This window comes from Heterocephalus glaber, unplaced genomic scaffold (assembly GCF_053883595.1).
Source record: "Heterocephalus glaber isolate CG9 unplaced genomic scaffold, H.glaber_assembly_v1.0 deba00001532, whole genome shotgun sequence".
Taxonomy (NCBI): Eukaryota; Metazoa; Chordata; class Mammalia; order Rodentia; family Bathyergidae; genus Heterocephalus; species Heterocephalus glaber.
The window spans coordinates 25,173,696-25,201,140 of record NW_028258330.1 but is presented as its reverse complement, the minus strand read 5'-3'; the positions used below and the strand labels follow the sequence as shown (position 1 = coordinate 25,201,140).

The window sequence follows — 27,445 nt, the reverse complement described above, 5'->3', positions numbered from 1 at the left end:
ATTTAGCTCAGTGTTTCCAGTTGCCTGCCTCACAAACCCAAGGACCCAAATTCAATCCCTGGTACCAAAAAAAAAAAAAAAAAGAGAGAGAGAGCTCAGGCTCTAGATTGAGAGATACTTGGGTCTCAATCCCAGCTCGGCCTCTCTGCCTCACTACTTTGTAACCTTAGACAAGGTACTTACTCTGTGCCACAGTTCCTCACATTTGTTTAAAAAGGTTCCTGCTTCATAAATGAGTTATCATGAAAGAAGCTCTTACCTCAGGGCCCTGGCATAAGTACTCAATGATAGATATTTTTATTTCACTCAGGTATTACAAAAGGACGAATCAGAAGCAATTTTTTAAAAGTCCTAAAAGAAAGGAGAGAAATGTAATTTGCTATTACACCTGTTATGTATCATGCACTGCACCCAAAACCCTAATTATTTTCATAATTTACTGGAACATAGGTCAGCTCCAAAATGTCTTTTCTACTACTGTATGGACCTTGCACTTTCTTATTCCCAAAGATAAGAAGCCTCTTGCATATCAAATTAAGCACCAACAATAACATTTTAGGAAGCAGATTAAACTCTCCCATTTTATACTTGGTCTTGTATACCTAGGGCAAAATAGGCAGGGACATAAGCCAAGTACAATAGCAAATTGTAGTCTAACTTGACATATAAACACCCCCCCACCCCCTCCTATAGTTACCTTACAGGGGCTTTTATCAATTTAGATATCACACCCTAAAGATCAAGACATTACTAAAACAAGCAGGACTGGCCTGAACAGAAATACTGGTTCAAAACATTTTGTACAATGATATGGACACAAGAATCAGTACGGACTGTGTCCTTGGTGGGCATTCCATCCCTATTTCTGAAAAGCACTTTACTATGGCCCAAATAATTCCAAGTCAATCTGAAAAAGAAGTGCTCCTCCCTTGGGCCAAGCTATTATTTTCAAGCATTCCATCTAAAAATAATAGGGAACAGGTTCTACAAGAGGATAGAGAAACCAGGAATCTACAGCTGGAGGCTAAGAGATGGAGCCCAAAAGAGAATATAAAGAGCCTGGTGTGTCCAAGGTCCTGAGTTCAATCCCCGGGGGGGGGGGGGGGGGATATAAAGAGAAAATTATGAGAAGACTGGAGCCTAGACATCAAAGGGAGGAAAATCAAGCAAAAGCTATGGGACAAAAGACAGTGAGTACTTCAGTGGGCAAGAGGACTGACAGAACTAGCTACTACACTTGTAAAAGAAATGTTTTAAAAGTAGCATGTTCCTGTAGAACACTTGCTGTTTATAGAGTAGCAATCTCCAAGAGCTGCAGGAAGACTGGACAAAGAAAAGGGTATTGCTGGAGAGTACTATCTTCCTCAGGAGGAGAAGGAAATGGAAGCTGGGTTCTCTAAGCCCCTGGGGTGGCAACCAGGATCAGAGTGAGCAGCACAGAAGATAATCATAGCCTAACCTCCAGGCTCCCTGGGCCTGGGCTCACTTGCAGATTGCTACAATCAGCACTTGAGGTCTCACAACTGGTCACAGGCAGGGAGTAAAAGACTGATACAAAGCAAACAGCCCTTGATTGTTCAGCAAGCCAAGCTGCCAATTGATTTGCTGGTTCTGTTCCAGCTGCCCCTAACCTTCTAATTTCAAAATTGCCTCAATCTTTCTAAGAGGCCAGCTTTTCTCAGCCTTTACCAAACCCTGCGGTTTTACAGCCTTACCAAACACCTCCCACTCACAAGGATACCAGACCTTGATTGTTTGTTTGTTTGTTTGAAACAGGGTCTTAATATGCCTTTAGGCTGGCCTTGAATTCGCTAGGTAGTTTCAGCAGGCCTCAGCCTCCCAAGTGCTGGGATTACAGGCGTGTGCCACCACACCCAGCTTCTGACCTTGAGTCTTGTGATTACAGTAATAAACCAACCTGCTGTGTTGCCATGGGGGTCAAAAAGATGACCTCACAACATAATAAAAATGCAGCCAAGTCACAAAAAATGGCCCAGTAATCGTTCCCTAAACTCCAACAAAGGCAGGTGTCAGGATGCCCAACATATCACAAGAGGCCCTGAAAAGCGGCTGGTTTTTCAACAAGAGATATTAAGGCTCTTGAGCCCCAACCCATGTCCATGCATGGGAACATAATGCATGCCATAAACAGATGAAACTCAATCCAGGCAATCTCCAGGCTGCCTGGAGGAATGTCCAGAGAATACAACAGACGTGCAAGATAACCATTCTTGCACACTCTGAAAGCTAACAGCATTTCTCCTTCCTCAGCTGAAGCTATCTCGTTTTCCCCTCCTCCTTCCCTAGAAGAACCAGCCCAGCAGGAATTATCAAGGGAGGCACAAGTAATTACTGTTTTCTTTTCTCCATGCTAATGAGACAGTTGGATGGTTCCCCTTCCCCCTCTTGAGTTGGAAGCAAGACTCTTAAAGCGTTATAATCAGTAACCAACACACTGTAGCTTGGGCCAGACAGTGCTCTGTGCAACTGAGACTGTGTCAAGGATGGCTTTCTGTCCCTGATGAGACCAGTGTTGGAATGCCCTCTACCATTTTACAGAAAACCCAAAGTCACAGAGGAAAGTCCGTGGCAAGGCCAGAACCAGTCTCCTTTTTCCCAACCAGGACATTTCCCATATCTCCTAGACTTCCTACAATATAGAATGACTGGAAGTGCCCTCAATGCAGAAGCTAAAACTACAAGTTTCAAGTTCTCATAACAGTCCTTGAATAGGTATTTAAACAGCAATGACAATGTCCTGCAGATATTGACAACCCCCTACCCCTGAAACCCAGGTCTGGGATGGAAGGCTAGAATCTGAGATGACGCTAATTTTACCCCCAAAATTAAAACCACAAGTAGATGGGGGAGGAGGAGAGTCTAAATTTTAGTTGGAAATCAACTCAGTTATATGAAGACTATAGGTACAATGGTGGAGTGTTTGAATGGTGGAGCTCTCCATAAGAATGAACTTCAGTGCCTGGCATAGTGGTCCACACCTGTAATCCCAGCACTGGGGAGGCTAAGGCAGGAGGATCGCTGTGAGTTGGAGGCCAGTCTGGGCTACACAGTGAGTTCAGGGCTACCCTGAACTATAAAGGGAGACCCTGTCTCAAAAACAAATTAAAAAAAAGAAAAAAAAAGAACTTCAGCCTGGTGGGTAAAGAACCTTTTCAGCACACAAGAACCTGTCTGTTAGTTCATCTTAGCAGTGAAGAAACTAAACCCAGCATTATCAGAAGCTACACAGAAGAGGGCCCAAGGTGAAGCAGGAAGATTAAAAGATATTATAGCCCAGGGATGATGTATCTCTAACAAAAGGAGCCAACACTTATAAATGCTGTGCTGAGAAAACAACAGTTAAGGTTCTTAAACTGGAATAAATTATAGAATCCAAAAAAGCCTGATTTTCAACCTGAAAATTGGATCCCGACAGTCTCTAACATCCTTTGCTTTTGTCTCACTGATTACCCAACCTACCTCTATCACTTTGGGAAGGATTCAGCAATTTAAATCCAGTTCTCAGACTCTAGGCAGAAAATACCTTAAAGCAATCTTAGCCCCGACTCCTATCTCATACGCAACTCTGGGTATCAACACTTCCTCACTGCTATCTGGTATCATAGACCAAATGGGGCTCTTGTGATACTCCGGGATACGGTTAGTGCTGACCATCAGAGTTCATCTTCTAGAGGGAACAAAATTAAGTGCTATAATCTATGAATAGACCCAGGTCCACATGAGAGCCCCTACCTTGGTCAGCTGCCCAGCACTAAAGTCCAGCTCTGAATCTAAGGCCAGGCCTCCACCAATGGCCACTCTTTAGAGACCACTGCTAGCCAGGGCGTCCACTGCAAGGCAGGCAACATGTGAACAGACCTGGGCTTCAGCCTTGACTCTGCCACCCAAACTGAGTAAACTTAGTACTTTTATCACTACTTGTCTGCCTCCTCTACCACTCTTTCTTACTTGGAAGCAAGGGATGTCTAGTTGTTGCCTTATATCTTCAATGAGTCAGTCAACAATAGCCACTGTCTACCAAAAGATACTCTAGAGTAGTGATGGCAAACCTTTCAGAGATGAGTACCCAAACTGCAACCCAAAACTCACTTATTTATTGCAAAGTTCCAACACCACAATTAAACCTGAAAACTAAGGTTTTAGTTTAGGAAAAATAACTCATACATTAACATCTTTTGTTTTAAAAACAACATGTGTACCATTGGTTCGCCACCACTACTCTAGAAGTTCTCATGTCTATAAAATGGTAATAAAATCAACAGAGTTAAGAGGATAAATGTGGAAGAGGGAGTACTACGTAAATTTTCTAGATAGTGTCTGGCCCTTCCACTGTATCTTGGATGCGCAGAGCCAAGTATTTGCCTAAACTAGACTGCACATCCCAGAGACATTATGCTTTGTTGAAACTTGAGTCAGCTGGACCTGACTCCCAGGGTCTGTTCCACTCTAGTAATCAGATCAACTGCTAGTTCCTAGACCCTTCCCAAAGAAGAAAGCTAGAGAATCCCTTCTTGGCCTTTTGACTAAGATCAAGTGTAATGAAGCTAGAGATACGACTTTCTTCAGTTAAATGCCGTGAATTCCAAGCAAATGTGCAGGCAGATACTAATATTCTAGATTGAAAGGAGGGGAGAACTTTGGGGGAAAAGGAAAAAAGGCTGTGCTCAGAAACTGACCACAGTCATCTGTCTATACTGGAGCCTACAAGGGCCAGATAGGAAATGAATTGGCTGAGGTCACACAATAAGCTGAAGGCAGAAATGAGCTTGGAGCCTACCAATGTGATTTCCCTAGTGTTTTTTCCCTTGTACAGGGCCGATACACAATGCTATAGAAAAAGGGAGTGAAACACAGAGATCTCAGTGTAGCGACAGGAAGAGGCACACAAGGATGTCAAGTGGTACTTACACAGTTTCTGGCTAGAAAGATGCCTGAGGGATAAACCCAGCCTTTGGTTTTAAGGGGCCTTAACTGCCCAGCCAGTTGAAGGGTAGAAACAAACTCAATCTGCCCACAACAAATGTCAGCAGTTACTTCACGGAAGGGTATGGTGTATCCTCACAGTATTATAAGCCCTTTCCCCACCCATCCCCAACTTCTCAATTCAAACTATGTTCCAGTTTTTCTAAGATATCTTGAGTTTTCCATGAGAGGGCCCTTAGACATATAAACTAGGGGTAAAGTAAACAAATAGGCAGAGTAATAATTCTGTCCCATGAAGAACTGGATTGATGAGGCTTTTATTTATCTTGCTCACTATATTCACCTGACCTTCCAGCCAGTTACATGACTGGTCCAAGGTCATACAGCTAATAAAAGCAAATCAGGACTTGTCTGTGTACTGGGTGTCCTTTTGTGACTATAGTGACTTTCAATAAATGTGACTTTTACAAAGTTCTGGGGGCAGGTAAATAAGTGTTCCCCACTAAGTTATGTTGTCCCTTTTGAAAATTCTCATTTGATGGGCCGGGGATGTAGCTCAGTAGCGCCACACCTGCCTGGCAAGCGCAAGGTCCTGAGTTCAATCCCTGGTACAGAAAAGGGAAAAGGGAAGGGAAAAAGGAAGGGAAAAGGGAAAAGGGAAAAGGGAAAAGGGAAGGGAAGGGAAGGGAAGGGAAGGGAAGATTCTCATTTAATACCTCCAATCCATTTCAGGCCTAGTTCTAATGTTTATCTTCTCTTACAGAAGACATAATTACGTTCTAACTCTGAGATAAGTAAACTTTTTCTGTACAGGGCCAGTAAATCTTTTAGGCATTGTGAGCTACAGTAGTCTCTACAGTACTCAACTCTACCTCTGTAGTGCAAAAGCAATCATAGATGAACAAATAAGTTCCCTGGGTCTGTGGCTGTGTTCCAAAATGGCAGATAGCTATATTCAGCCAATGGGCAGTTTGCTGATGCCTGTTCTAACTAATCTGCTGTTTCCAATCACCTCCATCCAACAATCAATTCATCACACACAATGCTATCACACCCCTCCATCCTCAATGGAACCCTCCTGCTTCTAGGATGTGGGTTAAACTCTACTCTATTCTCTATTATATCCTTTCCCTGCACACTGTACTCTGATCACAACAGGCTGTCATTGAACAGCTCTGACCTCTGGCTAAGCTGTTCCTTAACTCCTGCAATATGCTTCTCTATCCCTCTGCCAATATTCCCTATATTAAGGGGTAAGCCCACTGCCAAAACTTGTCGCAAGTTTTTGCTAACGACTTGCCTCACCTATGGGAGTTAATCCTTTCTCATTTCCTGAGCAGCATCTTCCCCAGGTAAAACTGACCAGCACAGTCTCCATATGTTCACGTTACAGCAAGCCTTCATATGCCTACCTGTCCTAATTTACTGGGAGCACTTGGACACAGGAAATACATCTGATACTGACCCTAAATCCAGATTTAGCCCTAGACCAAAAAATAGCCTTCTAACAAGTGCAGAACCTTGGTCCCCAAAGGCCCTGAATTTTACTGAAGGAAATGGCTGCAGCCTTATCTTTTCCTACTGAAGAGAAAACTCAGAGGTATGTGAGTAATCATCAGGAATATCACTTCTGGATGCAGAAAATAGGGGTCATAGGTAAGCCTGCGGCCCACAAGAATAACTCTCCTAGCTTGGGAAATATGTGGGACCAAAGACTAAACTGCTAAAAAGAAAAACAAAACAATTACAAAAGAATTTTTCTCCTAAGCACGGAACAGAACACTATTCCATCTGGGTAAGTGAACATGTCACAGGCATGGGGTACTTAGCATATCTGCCATTCCAGGACTATGGCTGTCAAGTTTTAATTAGGGTAATTAGAGTTAAAAATGTAATTTCATTTCAGGGGTATTTTGAACAGATTCCATTAATTTCTCTTTTTAAAAGAACACAGAGGGGAGGGGCAGGCTGTGTGTAGCAAACAGGATTGTGCCATCAGCGAAGCCAACTCCTTGCCCAGGCCAGAAATTTCAAACCACTGCCAAGAAACCAGAGCACCTCTGCAAGCTTGGCCCAGAAGACAGAGAGGGCTGCTGCTCTTTAGCTTTTCTCTTTTTTCCCCACAGAATTCTAGAAATAAGTTTCAACTGGTATGGCTAATAAGTATAACGCCTCCTTCCTACCTGCTGTTCCAGTGTTACTGACATCCAATGGCTACTTCTATAGTCCAAAATCTGGCAAAGGGAAAGGGCTCAGGGCAATGTGATTTGCTACATGTTAGGAACTGTATGCCCACCCCTTTACCAAAAGTTCAAGGACACATCTTTATGTTTTTATTTCTGTTGGTTCCCTGGTCTGGAGTGAATGCTCTTTCCTGACTTTTATGCTTCCTTCAAAACACAGATGAATTATGTCCCCTAGAAAAAGCCCAACTTCAAACCTCTGTAATCCCAGAGTTCCTTGTGCACGCTTCTATTAAGACACACAAAATAAACTGTGGTTTATATTCTTCGGACGAGGATGCTAGGTTGTAAAGTAATCTAGAAGTCTTTAACACTAGCATAAATCCTGACACACAGTCCCGACTCAACAAACATTTGTTGATCAATCAAGAAAAAAAGGGAATTTTGTCTGACCATGGTGTTTGGGGCACATGTTAAGCCTTCAGGTTCTCCAATGCCTAGAAATATACAGTCATAAATTCCTTCCCCTTCCTCATATAGGACCAATTCAGAAACCTGACTCTGCACTCCACAAAGAAAGCCCTCCCATTGATCCCAAATGACTGATCTCTCCCATTAGAGTCTGCTCACTTCTCAGGGACCTTGGAAAAGATGAGAAAGGAAAACCAAGCAGAATCTATCCCCTTCCTGCGCCTACCCTCACTCCATATCTGCCTCACCACTTTTTAAAAATTTCCTCTAGTCTTGTGGGGCTCCAGAGAGAGGGGCCTGCCCTCCAATTTAGTCTGTAGGAGGTTAAGAGAGGGCACAAAACAATTCATCAGCTGGAACTGGGGTTGCAAATGTTGTACTACAGTACCACAGAGAATATGCTATGTGACACTGGGCAGCCTAATGACTTCATTTTGATGTCTCTCAGTTTCAGTTCCTTTTCCCAGTAGGCTGGGAGAAATAGCCACACAAATAGGCTTATTACCCCAGCACTTAACACTCTGTAGGTATTAAGTGACTTTCCTATCTGAGGAAGGGGCCTATACTATTCTTTAGAACCCTACTACATATGTTCACAAAAATAAGGAAAACTGCTGGGCGTGGTAGCACATGCCTATAATTCCAGCACTCCAAAGGCTGAGGCAAGAGGATTGCTGTGAGTTCAAGACCAACCTAGGCTACATAGTGAGTTCAAGCCCAGCCTGAACTACACAGCCAGACCTTGTCTCAAATAACAACAAAAAGTGAAGAAAACCTAACAAAGGCAGATACAAGGTATTCATTTTATCACTTGCCCAGGACAGCCAGCTAGTCCCAGGAGAGGAGGGCTATACCAGAACTACTGTACTGTTGACAAGTGTAACCAGAACCATGTCATGGTAATCAGATCCCCCCAACACACACACACACACACACACACACACACACACACACACGCACGCACATGCACACAAGACTAACAGAGCTAGAAGCACTCACTCCCCTGACTCCTCCCAGGCTCTCCAGGCCTGGCTGTAGGCCCATATTGATCCATTTCTAATTGGGTGTGTCAGTGATTCAAACAAAAGGTCAAGGCCTAGGCTGCCTCTGCTGGCCTCAGGCCAAATGCCCTGAAATGCCCTGCCCATGGTAGACTCCTGTGTAGTAGAGGATTCCAGATTACCCCTCAGTGAAGCAGAAAAAGATCCCAGACTAAACTCTTCATAAAACAGCAGGAAATTTTAAAAATGGAAAGAGTCCCTTATGAACATCAGCTTTGTTGCACTAGTCAAGAAAGCTGAGGTCCAGAAAAGTAACTTGTCCAAATTGGTACAGGAAGACAATACAGAGCTTCCTACTTCTAGTTCTTTCCTCTAGATAACTGCTTCCCAACCTTGCTATACAGCAGAAGGACACAGGGAACTTGTTAAAAATTCTAGTTTCTAGGGCCCATCTCAGAGATTCCGATTGGGTACATGCAATGGCTGTGGCTCTTTTGCTACATATGTGAACATCTTCCAACAGAAATGAGCTCCGAAATCACTGATCTGGTTTGGACTTAGGTTCAAATTCATCTTGGGTCATAATAGGGCCGGGGATTTAGCTCAATGGTTCCACAGCCTGCCTTGCAAGCACAAGGTCCCGAGTGTGATCCCTGGTACCAAAAACAAAAACCAAAAAAACCATCTTGGGTCATAATAATGTCATTAAGAAGCAACCTACCATTGTTTGATCCAGCCCTCCCTCTCCTCCATGTTCTAGTGGCTTAAGTCCAAAGGATCTGCCAGGCATGGTGGCACTCACCTAGAATCCTAGCACTTGGCTGAAGCAGGAGGACCGTTGAGTTCAAGGCCAGTCTAGGCGAAAGTGTATTCAAGGCCAGCCTAAAATACATAGGGAAACCCTATCTCAAAAAAAAGATCTGTCATGATAAATAATTCAGACTTAATAGTCCACTAACTTGGTTGTCAGCAAAGACACTTCCTGTCAAAACTAGTCTGAAATGTCTTTAAAGACAGACAAACTTAAGAAGGGCAGTAGTAGCACCAGGGTGTAAGGAGTATGTGGGATATACTCTTACATGGAGTATATGTATGGTCTGAGGTATGGCTAGAAATGTCAGTAGATGTGTAGGTATGTGGGGGGAAGACATATGTGTGTATGTACAGGAGTGAAGAGTGTGGTAACTGAAAGGCTTGCAGATACTTTTACAGCACATATAATTCTAGGTACCTGGATAAAACAGAGTGGGACAGGGCACGTGAGAGAGTAAATATGTGTATATATTGGAGGGGGGAAGGAATGACTTGAAAGTGTAAGGGAGACAGTATTGATGTATATGAAAGAGAAGAAATGTGTGCACCATAATGACTCAATTATGTGTGTATGCATGTCCCATAAAGGCATATAAGCCCCATGCAGCAAGAGGAAGAGTGAATCTGTGTGGCCCATACACCTGTGGGCATGAGAAAACAGACATCCACAAGCATTTCTGACTCCCTCAGCCCCAGCTATGCCTGAAGGCTCATACTAGTCAGGAGCAGCCCTGTCTGCAGAAATTTCTCATTAAAACTGACATTCTGACTACTACTAAAAAAAATAAAATAAAATAATAACAACACCCCCAGCATTGTGGGAGGTTAAAAAAAAGTTAATGCCAATAAAACATTAAGAGACAGATGAGAAACAATTATGCCACAATTACTTCTCAGCTTCACAAAGGGAGGTGTTGTTTGGAGTTAAATATTGTGTAATTCACATTTCCACTCATAGGCCTGGACTTCCTGGGTTAGCTGAGAAAAAGAAAAAAGTAAATAGAGAAAGGTAAATGATAAAGTAAAAAATAAAAAAAGAACTGGAAAATGGATAGATGAAAGAAAGGAAAAGGGTTGGAAAGAAACCAAAACTAAAAAGATAAGAAGGTCATGGGCCGGGGATTTAGCTCAGTGGTTCCGCCACCTGCCTTGCAAGCGCAAGGACCCCGGTACCAAAAAAAAAAAAAAAAATTAAGAAGGTCCTAGGAGGTAGGGAGAAGAAAAAGGAAAGGAAAAACAAATGGCAAAAGAAAGAGTATTTCCTTTATCCTAGAGACTTACCACACATTCTAACAGGAAATTCTGGATGATGGGATGGGTGGATTAATAGGTGGGCCTGACCTCTGTACTTCTTCACTGTTTCCACTCCAACTATTCTCTCCATCTTATTCTTCTCACCATCTGAATCTTCAAAGTTACATTCAAATACTATCAACTTCTAGATGCATCCAAGATTTCTCCCAGTTATCTCTCAAGAATTTCACTATACACCTAGCATGCCTGTAGTCCTGGCACTCAGGAAGCTGAGGCAAGAGGATCACCAAGAGGTCAAGACCAGCCTGAACTACATAGTGAGACCCCGTCTCAAAAAACAAAAACAAAACAAAACAAAAAAAAAGGAATTTCACTGTAATTCCAGAGCACTCCGTAGTAGTTCATCTATAGCATTTAACATAAACTTCTGTCATTCATTCTACAAGCACTATTTGTACTAGTACTACTATAGAGTCACAAGAAAAACAAGATTAGGAGCACACCCACTGCCCCTTGGCCTGTAAGGTCTCAGTATCATGAGAGGATTAAAAGATTAAAATTAATTGTTTGTGTAGTGATCAGGGAAAGCTTCACAGAAAAAGTGGCATTTGAATTACGATAAAAGATAAAAAGAAATCTGTCAGGTAGAGGGGGAAGGGAGATGAAAGGGCTTTTTACTTAGAGGAAATAGAACAAAGTAATGACAGAGCCTGGCACATCTAGGAATTTTTAGAGTACAAGCACAGGAAAATTTCAGTGTTGACCACTATACTGCTGACATAAGGCAGCAAAGTAAGACGGCATCAGACTGTAAACCTAGGAGTCAAGGCCAGTGTTTCAATTTTATCCATTACAACTTCAGGTGGAGAGGAAGGGACAGTTTAAAGAAGTCTCATCTCCCCCTATTTTACACAAGTTCTCTAAACACACAAAAAAATTCTGCCCATAGCAGTGGCATTACAAGAAGTTCCCAGGAGAGACAACTTTCGAGAAAACACACAAAGCAGGAGAGCAGAAGGATGCAAAAAGGAGTGCAACAGGGTGTAAAAAGCAAGGAGGTGATGGGAAGGAAACAAAAGAGGGAGAAGCAAGAAAGGCACAAGGAGGAAACATCTATCTTGGCACACTGAGGCTCCTTGGGGTTGAGCTATCTTTTACATCTTTCTAGATTAAAAAATGATGATGATGATGATGATGATGATGTCATCAACCTGATGCTACTGACAGAAATAAAACCTTTGCACAAAGAAGAGGCTGAACGCATTACCAACTGCCACCTCAACTCTCCTCCCCAGCATGACAGGACTGCAGCAAGGGTGGAAGGTGTCAGCCCAGCTTTACCAACTATCCCAAAGTATACCCAAAGCCCTTTGCCTCATGCACTAAATATACATTTGGCAGAAACACAAAGGTGTGGAGTTCAAAACGGGGCCCACTCAAGATCTATGTTTACTGATTAGGGTACTAGAAGAAAACTCTGGTTCGTTCTCTACCCCAGTTTCACATGGGAAACAAAGGGAGTAAACAAGGACTGAGAGAGCCTATGAGACTATAGAAGCTGCTTCCCAAAGAGTGATGTGGGAAATCTGTCCTAACATAGGACGTCTCTTAGCTTCACTCTTTCCAGTCTGAGCTATGGCCTGTTTCAACCTAAGAAGGAGCCACGCCCATAACGGAAGGCTTTCCTGATACCACCACCTATTTAGCCCTGTCCAAAGTCTAAAGTTCCTGCCCAGACCTGTATTTTATCTCGCAGGCTATACACAAATGCCTAGCCCTAAACCAGTGTCTTTTCTGATCCACATAAACTTGTTTAAAAACTTCTGAGTTAACTGCAAACATTCAAAATCAGACCTTCCTTTTTAAAAAATTTATATTTCTACCTGCTCTTGAAATTGTCGAGATTTGGCAACACTAGCCTGTAAGGGTAGAAGTCAAGAGGCCTGCTATAATCTTATAATTATATGCTTTCTCATTTTATCTGAAAAAATGCTAATTTATCATCTACTCCATAATAATTTAGCGTTAAGAGGAAACTTTTACTATGCCTTTAGTTTTTATTATGCTCATGTTTTTATAAACCTGAGCACTGAGAATGTTCTATCTAAATGTTTAGGATATTTTACTTAAAAAAAGAGCAAGCTTTTAAATTGTTATAATATTTAAAGTAATCCTACTTCAAGAATAATATGAATACACTGACACTTCAGAAAAATAATGTTTTATCCTGTTATTTTTTTGTATCATCCAATATGCAGCCATGTGTCCCACCTAAGAAAGGCTGGCCTTGAACTCATTATTTAGCCCAGGCTATCTTCAATCTTTCTGGATTACAGGAGTACACCACCACATACAGCTGGAAAACATTAATAAGGCAGATGGCTCCCGCCTTCACAGAATTCACAGTTCAGTGAGGTGTAATGGGGAAAAGTCATACAGTATTCTGGAGGAACAAAGAGATACTAAACTGAAGCCGGGAGTGGTGGCAGCTACTTGGGAGGGCGAGGCAAGAGGATTGCAAATTTCAAACCAGCCTGGGAAACTTAATGAGATTCTATCTCAAAATAAAACCAGGGGGCCAGAGATTTAGCTCAGTGGTTTCACCGCCTGCTGCACAAGTGCAAGGACCCAAGTTTGATCCCTGGTACCAAAAATAAAAATAAAAATAAAACTAGGGGCCGGGGATTTAGCTCAGTGGTTCCACCACCTGCCTCGCAAGTGCAAGGTCCCAAGTTCGATCCCCAGTACCAAAAACATAAAATAAAACTAAAAAGGGACTAGAGCTGTAGCTTAGTGGTAGGCTGCTTGCATAACATGTGTGGAGACTTGGGTTCAATATACAGTACTGCAAAAACAAAACTATGCTGAGGATCTAGAGTTTATTCCACGAACAACCTAGACAAGGTACTTAACCTCTCTGAACCTATTTCCTCCTCTGTAAAGTATAGTTAGGCACTTGCTGCTGAAAATTCCTTTCAGCTCAAAATTCTACCATCATAAGAACTTAGCACAATACCCTTTCTGAGTTCCTAACACTTATTAGCTTTCTCTTTTTATTTGGGAAATCATGTTCAGTTGTCATGGAAATTACCATGGTGCTCCACATACTGGATGATGATGTTACAGTAATTACAAGAAGTCACAGGCAGTGAGAAAAGTCACTTACTCAGAAAGTCATCTACTTCCAACACATAGGAGCTGCATCTCATTGCAGCTGAAGAGAAAAAAAAGACCATGCATTAATTCCTAAGTAAAATACTTTTGATTTTAATTAGATGTCACAGTTTCTTTCAGGAGGCACCAGATCCACTGCCCTTGCCCTAACTTGTAAGTATTAGGGACTACAAATAATTAGAGCCAGGTGCTACACACACCTGTAATCCAAGTTACAGGAGGCTGAGGCAGGAGGATGGCAAATTTGAGCCCATCTAGAGCAACTCAGTCACTTAGCAAGAACCTATCTCAAACAAAAGGGCTTGGGATATGACTCAATGTGAAGGTTCTTAAATTCTATGCCCAGTACTGGCCCCTCCCAGCCAATTTAGCTGAGTGATATAATTCTAGCTGAGGGCCTGAGGCAGAGGAGAGAGGAGAGAGAGGAGAAGGAGAGAGAGAGAAGGGGGAGAGAGAGAAGGGGGAGAGAGAGGAGGGCGAGAGAGAGAAGGGGAGAGAAGGGGGGAGAGGGGGGGAGAGGGGGGAGAGGGAGGGAGAGGGAGAGGGAGAGAGAGCATGGGGGAGGGGGAGAGGGAGGGGGGAGGGAGAGGGGAGGGAGAGGGGGGAGGGGAGGAGGGGGAGGGAGGGAGGGAGGGAGAGAGAGAGAGAGACAGAGACAGAGACAGAGACAGAGACAGAGCACGCGCAACTTAAGAGCAAGTTCCAGTAAGTCTCAGCTAGTTTGCTGTTCTTAGGACATCCTACCACAGGCCAGGACACAGTAACCAGCAGCAGGACCAATTAAAAGTTCTCAGTAAAACCAGGATAATTCACTTAGTCCCACAGGATTTACCAACATTATAACTAGAGAGAGTTCCATCTAGAGCTAGGCTGGTCTTTGAGGGCTAAGCAGGCAGCAAACTGAGTTGACCAAGTATTTTCAAAAAAAGTGCTAGTCAGGCCGGGGATTTAGCTCAGTGGCACCATGCCTGCCTCACAAGCACAAGGTCCTGAGTTCAATCCCCAGTAACAAAAAACAAAAAAAGTGCTAGCCTGGTGATAAACAGCAACTGGCTCTGGGCTTGGGCATCAAAGAGACAATAAGAAACAATATGCTTTGACAAACTTGAGAACAAAATATGCTCCTGCCTGAAGGAGCTTGCCAATAAGGAAGCAGTAAGTACAGAGAGAAAGAAATGAAGAATAAGATGTTGCAAACTAAAGTCTTCTGCCAACTCAGGCTGATGTTCCAAAGAGTTGCCAAGGATCACAGCCACATCTCTTTGCCTCAGAGACAGGTAATAAGTGATTAAACATGGACAAGACAGTGTATAAGGAGCCATAATACATGGAACCCTGGTAGAAGACTCAGGGAGAGAAGTCTTCAGCAGAATAGGTACAGCCTTATTCCTACTCCTGTGAAGAACTGCTCATGGTCAGCAGCATCATCAAACCTCTGCTACTTTCTCAAAAATCCTGCTCTCTTCATATGGTATCCCTGTTTCACAAGACATGCCAGGGCTATCTCCACTGAAAGGCAGCACCAATCTCTCCAGGCTGGAGACCAACTCAAAATAAAAATACTGTAAGCTAAACAAAATATGTATGCGGGCCTAGCACAACTCAAGGGGCTGCCAGTTTTCAATCTCTTATGTAGAGGGCAAGACACTCTGGAGCAGAAAGCATGTAGGAATCCCCAGTGAGATGAAGGTTGAGCAGCTTGGTTCCCCCTAAATGGTTACCTTTAAAATTCTTCCTGAACTTTACAATTAAAATTTTCTTTTATTGCAAAAGAGGAAAATCCAGTCAGATACCCTTGGGAATGAACAGTACCAATGCTAAATGTTTGTTCTTTCTTGAAGCAAGATGGTATTTCCATGCTTCACTCCATCATTATTCTATCATCTACAGATTTCTTCAGCATTTCCATAAATGCAGTAACACCTTTGCCAAAGAGAAGGGGGGGCAAAAAAAAAAAAAGGCCAGCTGCCCTTGAAATAGTAACTCAACCCAAGAATGGACTGTTTTATTACCAAGAAAACCTCTGTTTTCTATTTACCAAGTCATTTAGACTAATGAGCAGGGTACACAAGACACACACACACACTCTCTCTCTCTCTCTCTCTCTCTCTCTCTCTCTCTCTCTCAGTTTACAGGAAAAGGCACCTAAAAGGATCAACAGAACTTGCTTCTTAGGGTTGAAATGAAAAATAAGATTTTGTATGTACAAAGGGCCTACCACAAGATAACCTTCAATAAATATTAGCTCTATAGCATGAACACAGGGTACCAAGTATGGTATTTTGACAAAGTGGGCACACAATTCAAGGTAGCTATTATAGCATACCTTGAAACTTATCAAATTGAATATTTCACAGATTTTGACATGAAAATTTTATCCTGGTACTCAGTTGTTTGGTACTCAATATAAGCTAGAACTTGTCAGTGTCGTCTGCCTTGTAACACAATACCCTTTTCCAGCCAAAACAACTTGTTTGGTATTCATCATTTTTGGTACTCATCACGCCTCCTAGAAACAGTTACAACAAATACCACCAAGGTACTGCTGTATTAATATGAAAGGCAGTTAGGTTTTGAACCTAGATCAGATTTGCAATCTAGTACTCAATTTGACATGGGGCCTGGATACCCTCTGGCGAATGTCCATGGCAGCTCTGGCACCCCCAGTCTCTCTTAACAAACAACCTGTATCCTATAGGATTAGGAGCTGACTAATGTTCAACATGGAAGTGCCGCTTCCTGGGAGCAGCCAGGGACACCTTATTTTCCTCAACCAGGTAATTTAAGGTACATTTTCTAATATTTGCTGACAGAACAAAAAGGAAAGGCTCTAAAACATGATCAATGTTCGTGCCAGCCTTCAAAGTGATTTGGTAAAACTACAGAAAAACATCCAGCCAGGGTCGACTGGCAGGATAAAAGCAGACTAGAAATGGCAATCTTTTCCTGAGCAAATATACAAGTAATAGATGAGCTCTGAGAGACTAAGCTCTTTATGTTCTGGTGTTTCCTTCCCTCCATTTTAAGAGCACACAAACTCTCTTTTCACATACTTTAAGTATATAACTGTTTGCTGTATTTTCTTCCCTGAAATGATGTAAAGAGGTCATTCTCATCCTTCTATGATGTACATACAAACTGGCTTCAGAAAAGTATGATGTTTTCCACCCTCTGGGAGGCTATAAAAATGCATTACCCTTTCACCAAGTATGGGACACTGCTGTACCCACTGCTTATTAGGAGAAGTAAGAATGCTACTGTTTGGTCATGCATCTGTCTCTGCTCCAGTTGTTCCCATTATACAAACATCTTCTATCTCTACAGCCTAAATCTCTTATGACTTCCTGGTAAAGGGGGGAAGAGAGGAGGAGAAAGAATGTCAACTGAAAAGAAATATAGTTGTTGCTTCTGGGTAGTCTGAGAGATAACAGTCCAGAAACAGAAATATTAACATATCATAAATTATAAGCACAGCCTGCCAGAATATTAGATTAGGATGGTCTTGAACAACATATAGTCACTATCCTTGTGCTACAAAGCCCAGTTAGCTCAAATACTCCCTCCTCATTCTTTCTCCCAATCATAAGAGACTAGCTCAGACCACTCTTCCTGATATTTTATAGATGAGAAAAGAAAGGTTCAGAGAGAAAATGACTTCTCCAGTCTGGCCTTATTAGTGCCAAGGAACAGAACTTAAGTCACCTGAGCCACGTCTATACCTAACTGCCTTATAGCTTATTTTACATCTTCATAATGTTATTATCTCCCCTAAAGAAACTGTAAGGTTCCTGAAGACCAGAGTATGCCTAACAAATTTATATTCCTTCCAGCACCAAGTAATGTACCTAGTAGGATGCAAACACTTGGGCCGATTGATTTCAATACTGTCCCAACCTTCAGGGATTGACACAGGCATACTTCCTGTCCTTTTAAACCCTATAGCCATGAACACAACACAATATCCTAAATAACATCTCTCTTTTTAGGGTGGTAGAGGGAACAAGAGAGCTTTATGATTAGGGCAGCCTCGATATTCCCTCTCTCCATCTCCATTTCCTAGGGCTCCATGCAACAAAATGTTCAAAGAAATCTAACAGAGGCATAGCAATGGGCTTTGCAAACAACAATTTAATCACAATTAGTTATGCCATAAACTGATCAAATGCCAAAAATCACACCTCACATAAAAATCACACTTCCACCTGCAAACAAAAGAGCTATTTTCTATCAAAACATAGTATAATAAAATGTAAAATAATTCAATATGAAACTTAATTTTCTTCATTTCTAAATAAGAAGCTAGACAATACCAAATCTTTCTGGAACCCAGCCAGAGAATCAATGTGAGGAGAATAGGGAAGTTACCAACCAGACGTCTTGCCACTCAAACCTAAAGGACAATGCTGTCCCCTACCTGAATGTTCTTGGCTTTATACACTGGGTGGCAGACACCTTTACAACTGAAAATATATGGATAACAGACAGAAGAAAGGGAGAGGGAAAGAGTATGTCAAAAATAAATCTACAGAAGTCAAATAATTATACAAATTTTCTTGCCTAATGATATACAATATCTACCAATTATGTTAGTTCCAGTCTGAACTCACAACACAAATATCTGAGCCAGGGCAGCAAAGGCAGGAAGAGGCCAGGATCTGGTTTTTTTTGTTGTTTTTTTTTTGATACCAAGGATCAAACTCTGGACCTTGCGCTTGCGAAGCAGGCACGGCACCACTGAGCTAAATCCCTGGCCCAAGGATCTGTTTTACTTACATGTTTTTCCCTCTCAATACTAAAAAATAATCTGAAGGCAGGAATCATGTTTTGCCTGGTTTTTACATTCTACATAGGAAGAACACATAGCAGGTATTCCAAATTAGTAGAATGAATGGTCGACTTAGATATGAAAGGCAGCTGAATTTCAAAGCATAATGTTATACCAGTTAAGTAAACTACTCAGAATGGTAACTAACTCTACCTAACTGTAGTTAGGGGTGATTTTAATTGGTGTGAAAATCAATTTAGGGTGAGTCTTTAAGGTTTGAAGAAAAATTATTCTTGTGTTCAACTGATTCATGCAGAAATCCTCATTATATTGATAGCAGTCCAAAAGCCTTTAAATCACCTGTAGGAGCAGGAACATTTGATTTCTCAGCGTAGAATGATCATACCTTACACAAAGAAAATTCAGACTTACAGAAATGATGTTATGAAAATGACCCTTTTAAATCTACTGCTGGTTTGCTTTCACTAGCACAAAGAATTACTAAGGAAACTAGACAAACAGATCAAGAGAAACCATACAAAGAGCACCTTTAACTAAGCTTACTAAAATCCTTAATACAACAAATAAATATGAGATAAATACCAGATAAATGCCTCTGGAATGAAAAAACCTAGCCAACAACATTAAGCTTCAAACTTAGCTTTCTAAAAGAGAATAAAACAATGATTCCCACCTTGACAAACAGAACTATTGAGTCTCAACAGATGGCATTTCAAGGGCCAGGTAACCTCAGAAGGGATACCTACCTCATAAGACTACACCTCTAAGAAAATGTAAGTTTCTGGTCTAGTGCTTTTCCAGTCCTACTATGTGAGAAACTTAGAGGGTCCCTTGAAAATCTTGAAGAGTTTCTTAAAATTTTCCCTTTATTGTGTGATCTTTCAATAGTTTTTTAAATGTTTAAATGTAACTTTTTAGAGTCTTAGACTCTCAAATTTGTTCCATGGGACTATGATTCCAAGTTATAATGGAACTCAGCAGACAATCCAATAAATTCATCTCATAAGCAATCTATCCACTCTAAAAAGTAATATCCATTTGTTTATACATAAAAAGGTATCTTTCATGAACCAGAATTTAACCCTGAGATTCTAATAAAGCTCTTTCTCCTTCCAGAGAAGAATTCTTAAACTATTTCCATAAAACCAGAGATTATGAGACTGCTAAAAGGTAGAAAAGTCATTACAGATTATCTAATTCATCCTCGTTTTACAAACAGGAAGACTAAGATCCCAGAGAGTATTAGGTAATTACAATTAATGTAAGCTTGGCAAGACTCAAAAACCCACTGAGTGCTATTTTCCCCAGTGGACTCACTGGGTATGTTGGGAGGATAGCCAGATTTTCACTTCAGTTTAGCGGAGCACTCCCAAACCTGAGTATTTAGCCACAAGCCCCTTCACCCCCGCACAAAGAGCAAGGGGCACTGGCAGCTTGAATGGCTCTTCTGAAGATGGAGACTAGAGCCCAAGGACAATAGACCATCCTTCGTCTTTTCCTTCCAGGAGGTACAGATATTCATAATCATGAAGGCCATTATGAAATAAGATACTAACACTGAGGAAATAGGAGAGGCTGTGAAGACAGAAATGATAACTAAGAATGATACATGGCAGATTCCTATTTCTATGTATTCGATTAAGTTGGGGGGAGGTAAATTCAAAGGAACCCTAGACCCTTTTTCTGTCCCCATATTCCATCCCTAATCTTTAGATCTTTATAGAACTTCAGGGACCTCTAGATTATTTTATGAAGAAACAGAGCCAGAGAAGGTAAAGGATTTGGTCAAGCCCACACACTAAATTGCAGAGATCGGATCAAATGATCCCACAGCTAAGTAAACTTTCAATGTATCCCACAGCCCCCTCTTCCACGTCCTCAGGGTCTGTGAACTGCACTCTGAACACAGGTCTGAAACTTTCTTCAAAGTACCCAAGGAAAAGCAGGCTAACATTACTGCTGTCATTTTCTCCCTTCCAGTTACACATTCTATACATGAAGCTAAAATTGAATAACGGCAGATTTTTAAAGATACTCATGTGGAAACTCTCACTATCTTCAACCCTATTCCCAATCCCAATCACTACCTAAGAAAGGAGAGGGAATATCTCTCCTAGAGATATATTTATTGCCTAAATCATCACCTAAAATCATAAAACGTTATTGTTAGGAGAGACCTTGGGGATCATCCACTCATTATTTAGATAAATAAACCTAGGTATTTGCCATCTGATGAAAAAGCTAAAGCATTAGAGCAAGACCTGCCACCGATCTATAATAAACCCACCCATCTCTCCCTATTCTGCCCTGTCTGCCTCACCCCATCACCTTCTCACCATACCACCAAGGTATCTAAGCTACAGAGATCTCCTGAATTTTTTGGAAACATGAACCCCTTAGGCTGTTTTATTCATATTTGTTCTCCCAATGCCTAGGAAGAGGTGACTTCAGACTTAAAAAGGGATACTCTGGTACATATAAAGTGCTAAAGGGCATTGGGGAGAAAAAAAAGTATGCTTTTCTTGACTTCAACACAGCAGTCTTCAGCACTGTGCAGGGCCTAGATGTCTAAGATCTAGTATTTCTCCTTCTCAAAACTAGTGTTTATATCATCCAATTTAGCCAGGGATAGTTATCAGATTTTTGTTGTCACTCTCCCTCATTCTCCTTCCCCCACCTCCTATCTAACACAGAGAACACAGTTCCGTAATAAATGAAATCAGATGGAGAAGACTCAGCATGAGAAACCCTCTCCCTTTCTTTTTTTTTGGTACCGGGGATCAAACTCAGTATCTTGAGCTTGCGAGGCAGGCGGCAAAACCACTGAGCTAAATCCCCAGGCCCTCTCTCCCTTTCTTTATGGGCTCCTTTGTGCTCTATTCCTATCTACACAATTGCACCAGGTAGAAACTTAGATGTCACCCACCCTAAGTCCTTCCTTACCCTACAAACCAACAAACATTTGATTGCCTTATCACTCAATTCCACTGTTTCCTACATATATATAATACACTACCATAACCTTCATACAAAACACCATCACTTCAGGCCTGCATTACTCCACCCAGCCTAACTGGTCTCTACCCATGATGCTCTAGCTCTTGGTCCACTGCCATAACAGATAGCCAGAAATATCCTTCTAAGACAGTCACGGACTCCTTCCCTTGGGATATGGTCTGAAGTCTTCCAGAGGAGCAACAAGGTTCTTTTGTGATTGGATCTTTGCTTAACTTGCCAGTCTTCTCCCTCATCACACCCATTCACCTGATGCTTTATGCTTCGCCCAGGAAATCTTGAGAAATTTATTTAACCCCTCTGGGCCTATTTCCTCACCAACAGGATGAGAACAACTGCACCTACCTATCAGGGTGGTTATAGGAAGAAATGAGTTATTACATTTAAATGCTTAGAATAGTAACCGACAGATACGGTAAATGGCCAAAGGTCTCACCTATCATCACCATCACTGGACTTGTGTAGTTCCTTCTGCCCAGAACAGTCTTAACTATGCCTCCTTCCTGGCTCTTCTTTTCCTAATTTTTTTAAAGTCCAGGCTTGGTCAATTTCTCCAAGGAAGCTTTCCCTGACCCTCCGATGCTAGGTCAGATCCCATTCCTCCATACTTTTATGATGCCTGTCTTTGTCACAACCCTTCTCACATGTCTGTTTCCTTGCCTATCTTCCCCACTAGGCTGTATGCATCCAAATTCCCAAGATTAGTACATGCTGGCAGATGGTTTTAAATTGTTCAGTGAATGGAATACTTTCCAATAATGAATGACATGTCCGATGAAACAGTCTCAAGTAGTCTCAAGTAGTCAATTCAAATGTTGGCCAGGTGGTCTAAATGACTTTATGGCCCTTCAACTACAAGATTCTACCTAATTAACAATTCAACACTCTGACTTCAGTGGTTTGGACTTTAATATGTAGGCAATGTGAGCCATCAGAGTTTTAAGGAGAGCATGGACATGGATATGAACATGAGGGTAGGGAGTGTTCTAGAGATAAGGTATAGTCCCCATCTCCAGAATACTCCCTACCCTCAATCATGTTGTCATGTGGACAAAATCCAAGCACCTTTCATAAACATACACAATTCACCCACCCCAAACACCCACACATAGAAACAGTCAAACCAAAGAGAACTTTGAAAGGCTAAATGCATCATCTAACTCTATCCTATACACTTACAAGCAGTAAGAATTGATAAATACCCTCTAAGAACCTAAATGTTAATCCTTCCTATGTAACTTTATGGAAAGAAAACCCAGAGGAGTGTGTCATAAAGTTAATCCACATAACCAGCCTCTGTAGTCTGATCCAAGTTGCTGTCACAGCACTGCTATTCTTGATCACTGCAGCCCCATATGCTCAAACCCTGGTCAGAAAAGCAGGTGCAAACAAACAAGGTAAAGGTGGGGAACTGTCTGGTGTCTATTTCAAGAGTAGGAGGTCTCTTCTGAAGATATAGCTGGGAGCTAGTACAAATCCAGGAAAGGCTTCAGCAATAAGAAACTTCAATCCACAGAAGGGGAAAAAAAGAAGAGAAAGCTTTCAGAGACAGAACCAAGCCTAGATTCATGCTCTGGGGCTTCATGCCACACCCTACTGAAGATGAGGACGAATAATCACTTTGCATTTACAGAGCACTCTGAGATGAAGGCACTGAGTACCAGCTCTGTCAGTCACAAAAAGCCAAATATTGTATGATTTCACTTATGTGAGATTCCTAAAGTAGACAAATTCACAGACAGAAATTAGAATGGTGGTTGCCAGGGGATAAGGCAAAAGGGAAGGGGAATTACTGGGCGTTCTGGAGATAGATGGTAGTGATGGATGTACAACACTGTGAATGCACTTAATGCTACATAACTGTACATTTAAGAAGTTAAATTAATAAATGAAATATATGTATGTATATAAAACTCCACAACTTTAAAAAGTAAGCTACTTTTAAATTTATACTGTCTGCAGTTTGAATCCCGGTTTGGCTATGTAACAAGCAAGTCATATTAACTTCTCTGTCTTCTTCTATAATGATAATACCTAATTAATAGGTTGCTCTGAGTTAAATGACATACTCCATTGAAGGTCCTCATTCCAGTGACTGATGTTAATAAACACTGGCCATTTTTACTACAACAATACACTTTCTCACTGTCCCCACAACAATCCTGTGTGAGATTACAGATAAGGAAAATGAGGCCATGAGGCCCAGAAGTCCACACTGAATAGCGCAGTTCAAGATGCCACACCAAACCCTCTACCCATGAGCCGTCTTGTACTCTACATTTATTAATTCTATGATGGAAGGCAAGTGCCCTAATCTTGCTATGTTTCCACTGCCATATAGTACACAGAGAGACATAAGCCAAGCCCTAGCCTCTGCAAATTCCCCTGCACAACTAGATTAAAAATCAGGTAACCGGGCCAGGGATTTAGCTCAGTGGTTTCACCGCTTGCTGCGCAAGTGCAAGGACCCGAGTTCGATCCCCCTCCCCCAAAAATAAAAATCAGGTAACCTACACAACTAGATTAAAGATCAAATAATGGTTACAGAAGAGTACTGTAAATTATAAATATAAAAAGTGAGAACTTACAAAAACTGGTACACCTGTGCACAAAACCTGGCTTCTTTTTAATGTTAAATGTGAGGCACAAGAAGTGGCTGGGACTATACAATCTCCTTTAGATTTCCAATTACGCAGGATTCCTGATCTTAAACCCTAAGTAAGTGGTTTAGTGCCATTTTAAAGGTGGCAAGGTATGGGAGAAATAATTACCAGACTGGAAGAAGACTGGGAATTCCTGTTCTGTTGACACTAAGCAATCTGTGAATCTGACAACTTACTTTCCTTTCCAAGGTTCAGTCAACAGGAAAAGGGGGGGAAGGCAGATACTAAAGCTGGACCAGATAGTTGGTAAGACCCTTTCAACCTCCTATATGCCACCACTCCTAAATATAAATCTAGACTCTTGGAAGGTGGAGGGAGCAAGAGCAGACCTACCAGCTCCAAATAGTTAATGCAAACATTAGCAGACTCAAGACCTGGCTGAAGAACTCTTATTTTTAGACATTCCTCAGAACCAGGATCAAACACACTGAAAGAGTGGCAAAGCTAATTTTAGTTTACTTTAACTCCTCTGGGCCTTATCTGAAAATAGGAAAAACAAAAACTATTTGAAGGCATCAAGTAGAAGAAGATGATTTGAGCTATACTGTGACACCCCCCCCATACAAAACAACAAAGAGAACATGCGAGGTTTGGAGGAGGAACATGCTATGAACAAAATACAGGATCAATTTCACTGTTTATAAAGAATTAAGTGTTCCTTGAGCCAAAGGCCAGATAATTTCAGTTGTGTCTGAGATATGGAGTCTCCTCTATTCATCAACCTGTAAGGGAAATACCAGCAAGAAATTCATCCGAACTTCCTTTCCCTTGAAGCCCTGGTAGTCCCAGAATGAAACTTCATCCATAATACAGGGGACATTGGCCCAGGAGTCAGAGAGAAGCCAGAGTCTCTAACTAAATGGGAAAATGTTACCTAAAGGTAAATCCAAACACTCCCTATGCTAAGTGATGACACATACACCAGAAAATATAAATATAAAATATAAATAACCACTGCTTTGCACTTCTTTGGCTACTGCGAGTTGGAGCAAATTATTTAACCTCTCTGCACCTTGATTTCGGCTTTTGTAAATGGGGGCAATTGTAGAAAGCCGCTGTGAGCATTAAATGATAGTCTTATCAAGTTCCTCAGTCTTATTAAATGTTACCTGTTGGTTTTAACCGCTTCTCTCACATATAAGTTCTCTCCCTGAATTCGCGAACACCCTGTGAGATTAGTTTTTCTTTATCCCGTTTCAAAGTGGGGCAAATTAAGACTTGGATGCGAAGGGTCTGGGTGAAGTGGGGAATACGACCCGAGCTCGAGGGCCTGTTGTTCCTCTCCGAGATCAAGGTGTGCCACGAGCCCAGGACCGACAGAGGCGGGGGCTGAGGCGCTCTGGCCCGCAGGGAGCGAAGACAGCAGCAGTTTTGCACGCCTTGGGGAGAGAACAGCCCCAGGCAAGGCGGGAGAGCCGGAAGAAGCCCTGGGCCCGCGCAGGAACGGGGCCGGGCCCGCCCGAGGCCTCCCGGCGCAGCCTCCGCTCTCCTCCCTCCTCCCCTCGCCGGGCGGGGCGGGGCACGAGCACAAAAGACTCCAACTTCCGAGCGGGCGCGGGCCCACCCCGCCAACTCCTGGCCCAGGCCCGGTCCGCGTTTAGGAAGCCTGCACCAAATGCCCGGGGAGCTGGGAGCGAGCACTGCTGGGCCGGGGCAGGGGACGGAAGGCAGTGAACCCAGGAGGGAGGAGCAGAGGGGGAGGGGGCCTGGAGTTACTCTGGCTCCCAAGACTTCCCGAATGGCCAAAAAAAGAGTTTCTAAAAATAGGCAGCGGCCAGCCTGAAGATGTGGGCGACCCAGAAGACACCAGGAACACCCCCACACACCCCTAAGGAGGCGCCCGCGGCCCCCACTTACCGGTGCCGAAAGGTCTGGAGGAAGCCGCGCGACTCCGAAGGCGGTGCCACCGCACTCGGGCGGAAGGGAAGGAGGGGTTAAAAGGTGGCCCCGACTGCGGCTTGAGGAGGCTGAACACGCGCGCCAGTCGCCACCGCTACCACCCACTCAGCTCCTCTCCGCTTTGCGCCCCGCGCCGCGCCGCTCGCGCGCCCAGCCGCACTGACAGCGGCGCGAGCCCCGCAGCCGCGAGTCCTTCCCTTGGCCGGCACCACTCAGGTGCGCGGGGGTGGGGGCGCCCAGAGCAGCTTCCCTCCGCTGGTGCCGCCTGTCGTCCTGACACCAGCTTTTCCCCTCACCTCGCCTCTTGTCTCCCGCGAAGGACCCGGAGACACAACCTGAAGAGTCCTCAGCCCCGCCCTTACCCAGCTCGGCTTCCCAGGAGTGCGGGCCCTCCCCACCCCCAGAGCCTGGCTTTGGAAAGGCCCAGAGCTTGGGCGCGGAGAGCAGGGAGGAGGGGCAGGGGCGGGGTCTGGCAGGAGGGAGGGACAGAGGTGGGAGGCGGGGCTAGAGGAGGGATGAGAGTTGCTTTCACCAGTATGGATCTGGGGGCGGGGCGGGTGAGAGGGTGGTGGTGCCAAGGGAAAAAGGACGCTCGACAGATGTAGAAGGCGTTGGAGGCCTCAGAGAGCCCGGAGCCGGGGCAGGGCTCGAAAGAAGGAGGGGATGTAGGCGGGGCTACAGGGGGAACATGCCTGGAGGAGGCGGACCCGGAAGCACAGCAGGGAGGAGGGGGACTAGGATAGCCACTCTGGGGAGGAGCCGGAAGGAGGCGGGCCCCGCAGGAGGGCCGAGTGGGTGGTGCTTGAGGTGGGCGAGGCCTGAAGACAGCACCCAAAACTGTAGTCTAGGGGCAGTGCCAGAGCGAACCGGGAGAGGCGAGAAGTATCTGGATCTTGAGCTGAGTGACTGTCTTCCCTAGCTGCCAAAGCGGAGACTGAGCAGAGGCTGCAGTGAGGGTGGTCTGGGGAGGAGGTGCCACTCTTCCTCCAAAAAATATGATAAATAAGGTTGGTTATATTCAAATAGCTTTACCTTTGTGGGGTGCAGAAGATGTCTTATTTGTTGATCTTGGTAGTAGGCCTTCCTCCTAAACATTTCTCCTGTTGGAGTCTCACACTTGAATCAGTGTTCCAACCTCTAGGGTCTCCCACTATCACCAGCTGCATGGGTCCTTGTTTTTGGTAATAATAGAAGTAAAAACTACACAAATTTGCAGGAAAAAGCTATAATTAGAAAGTAAGA

General features: G+C 43.1%; 1 protein-coding gene across 4 annotated transcripts in view; it reads right to left on the bottom strand.

Moving 5' to 3' along the window:
* The window catches only part of Raly (RALY heterogeneous nuclear ribonucleoprotein), a 78,333-nt gene extending 51,499 nt beyond the window's left edge, over positions 1-26,834 (bottom strand). The window contains exon 1 of one of the 4 annotated variants that reach the window (XM_013066709.3): positions 26,162-26,834. The gene's annotated coding sequence lies outside the window, so the exon portion shown is untranslated. Of the gene's footprint in view, positions 1-9,401; positions 9,483-25,413; positions 25,795-26,161 lie in introns of those variants that run through there. The other 3 variants (XM_087188884.1, XM_021246934.2, XM_087188885.1) reach the window with 3 other exon arrangements.
* Between the last annotated feature and the right edge of the window lie 611 nt (positions 26,835-27,445).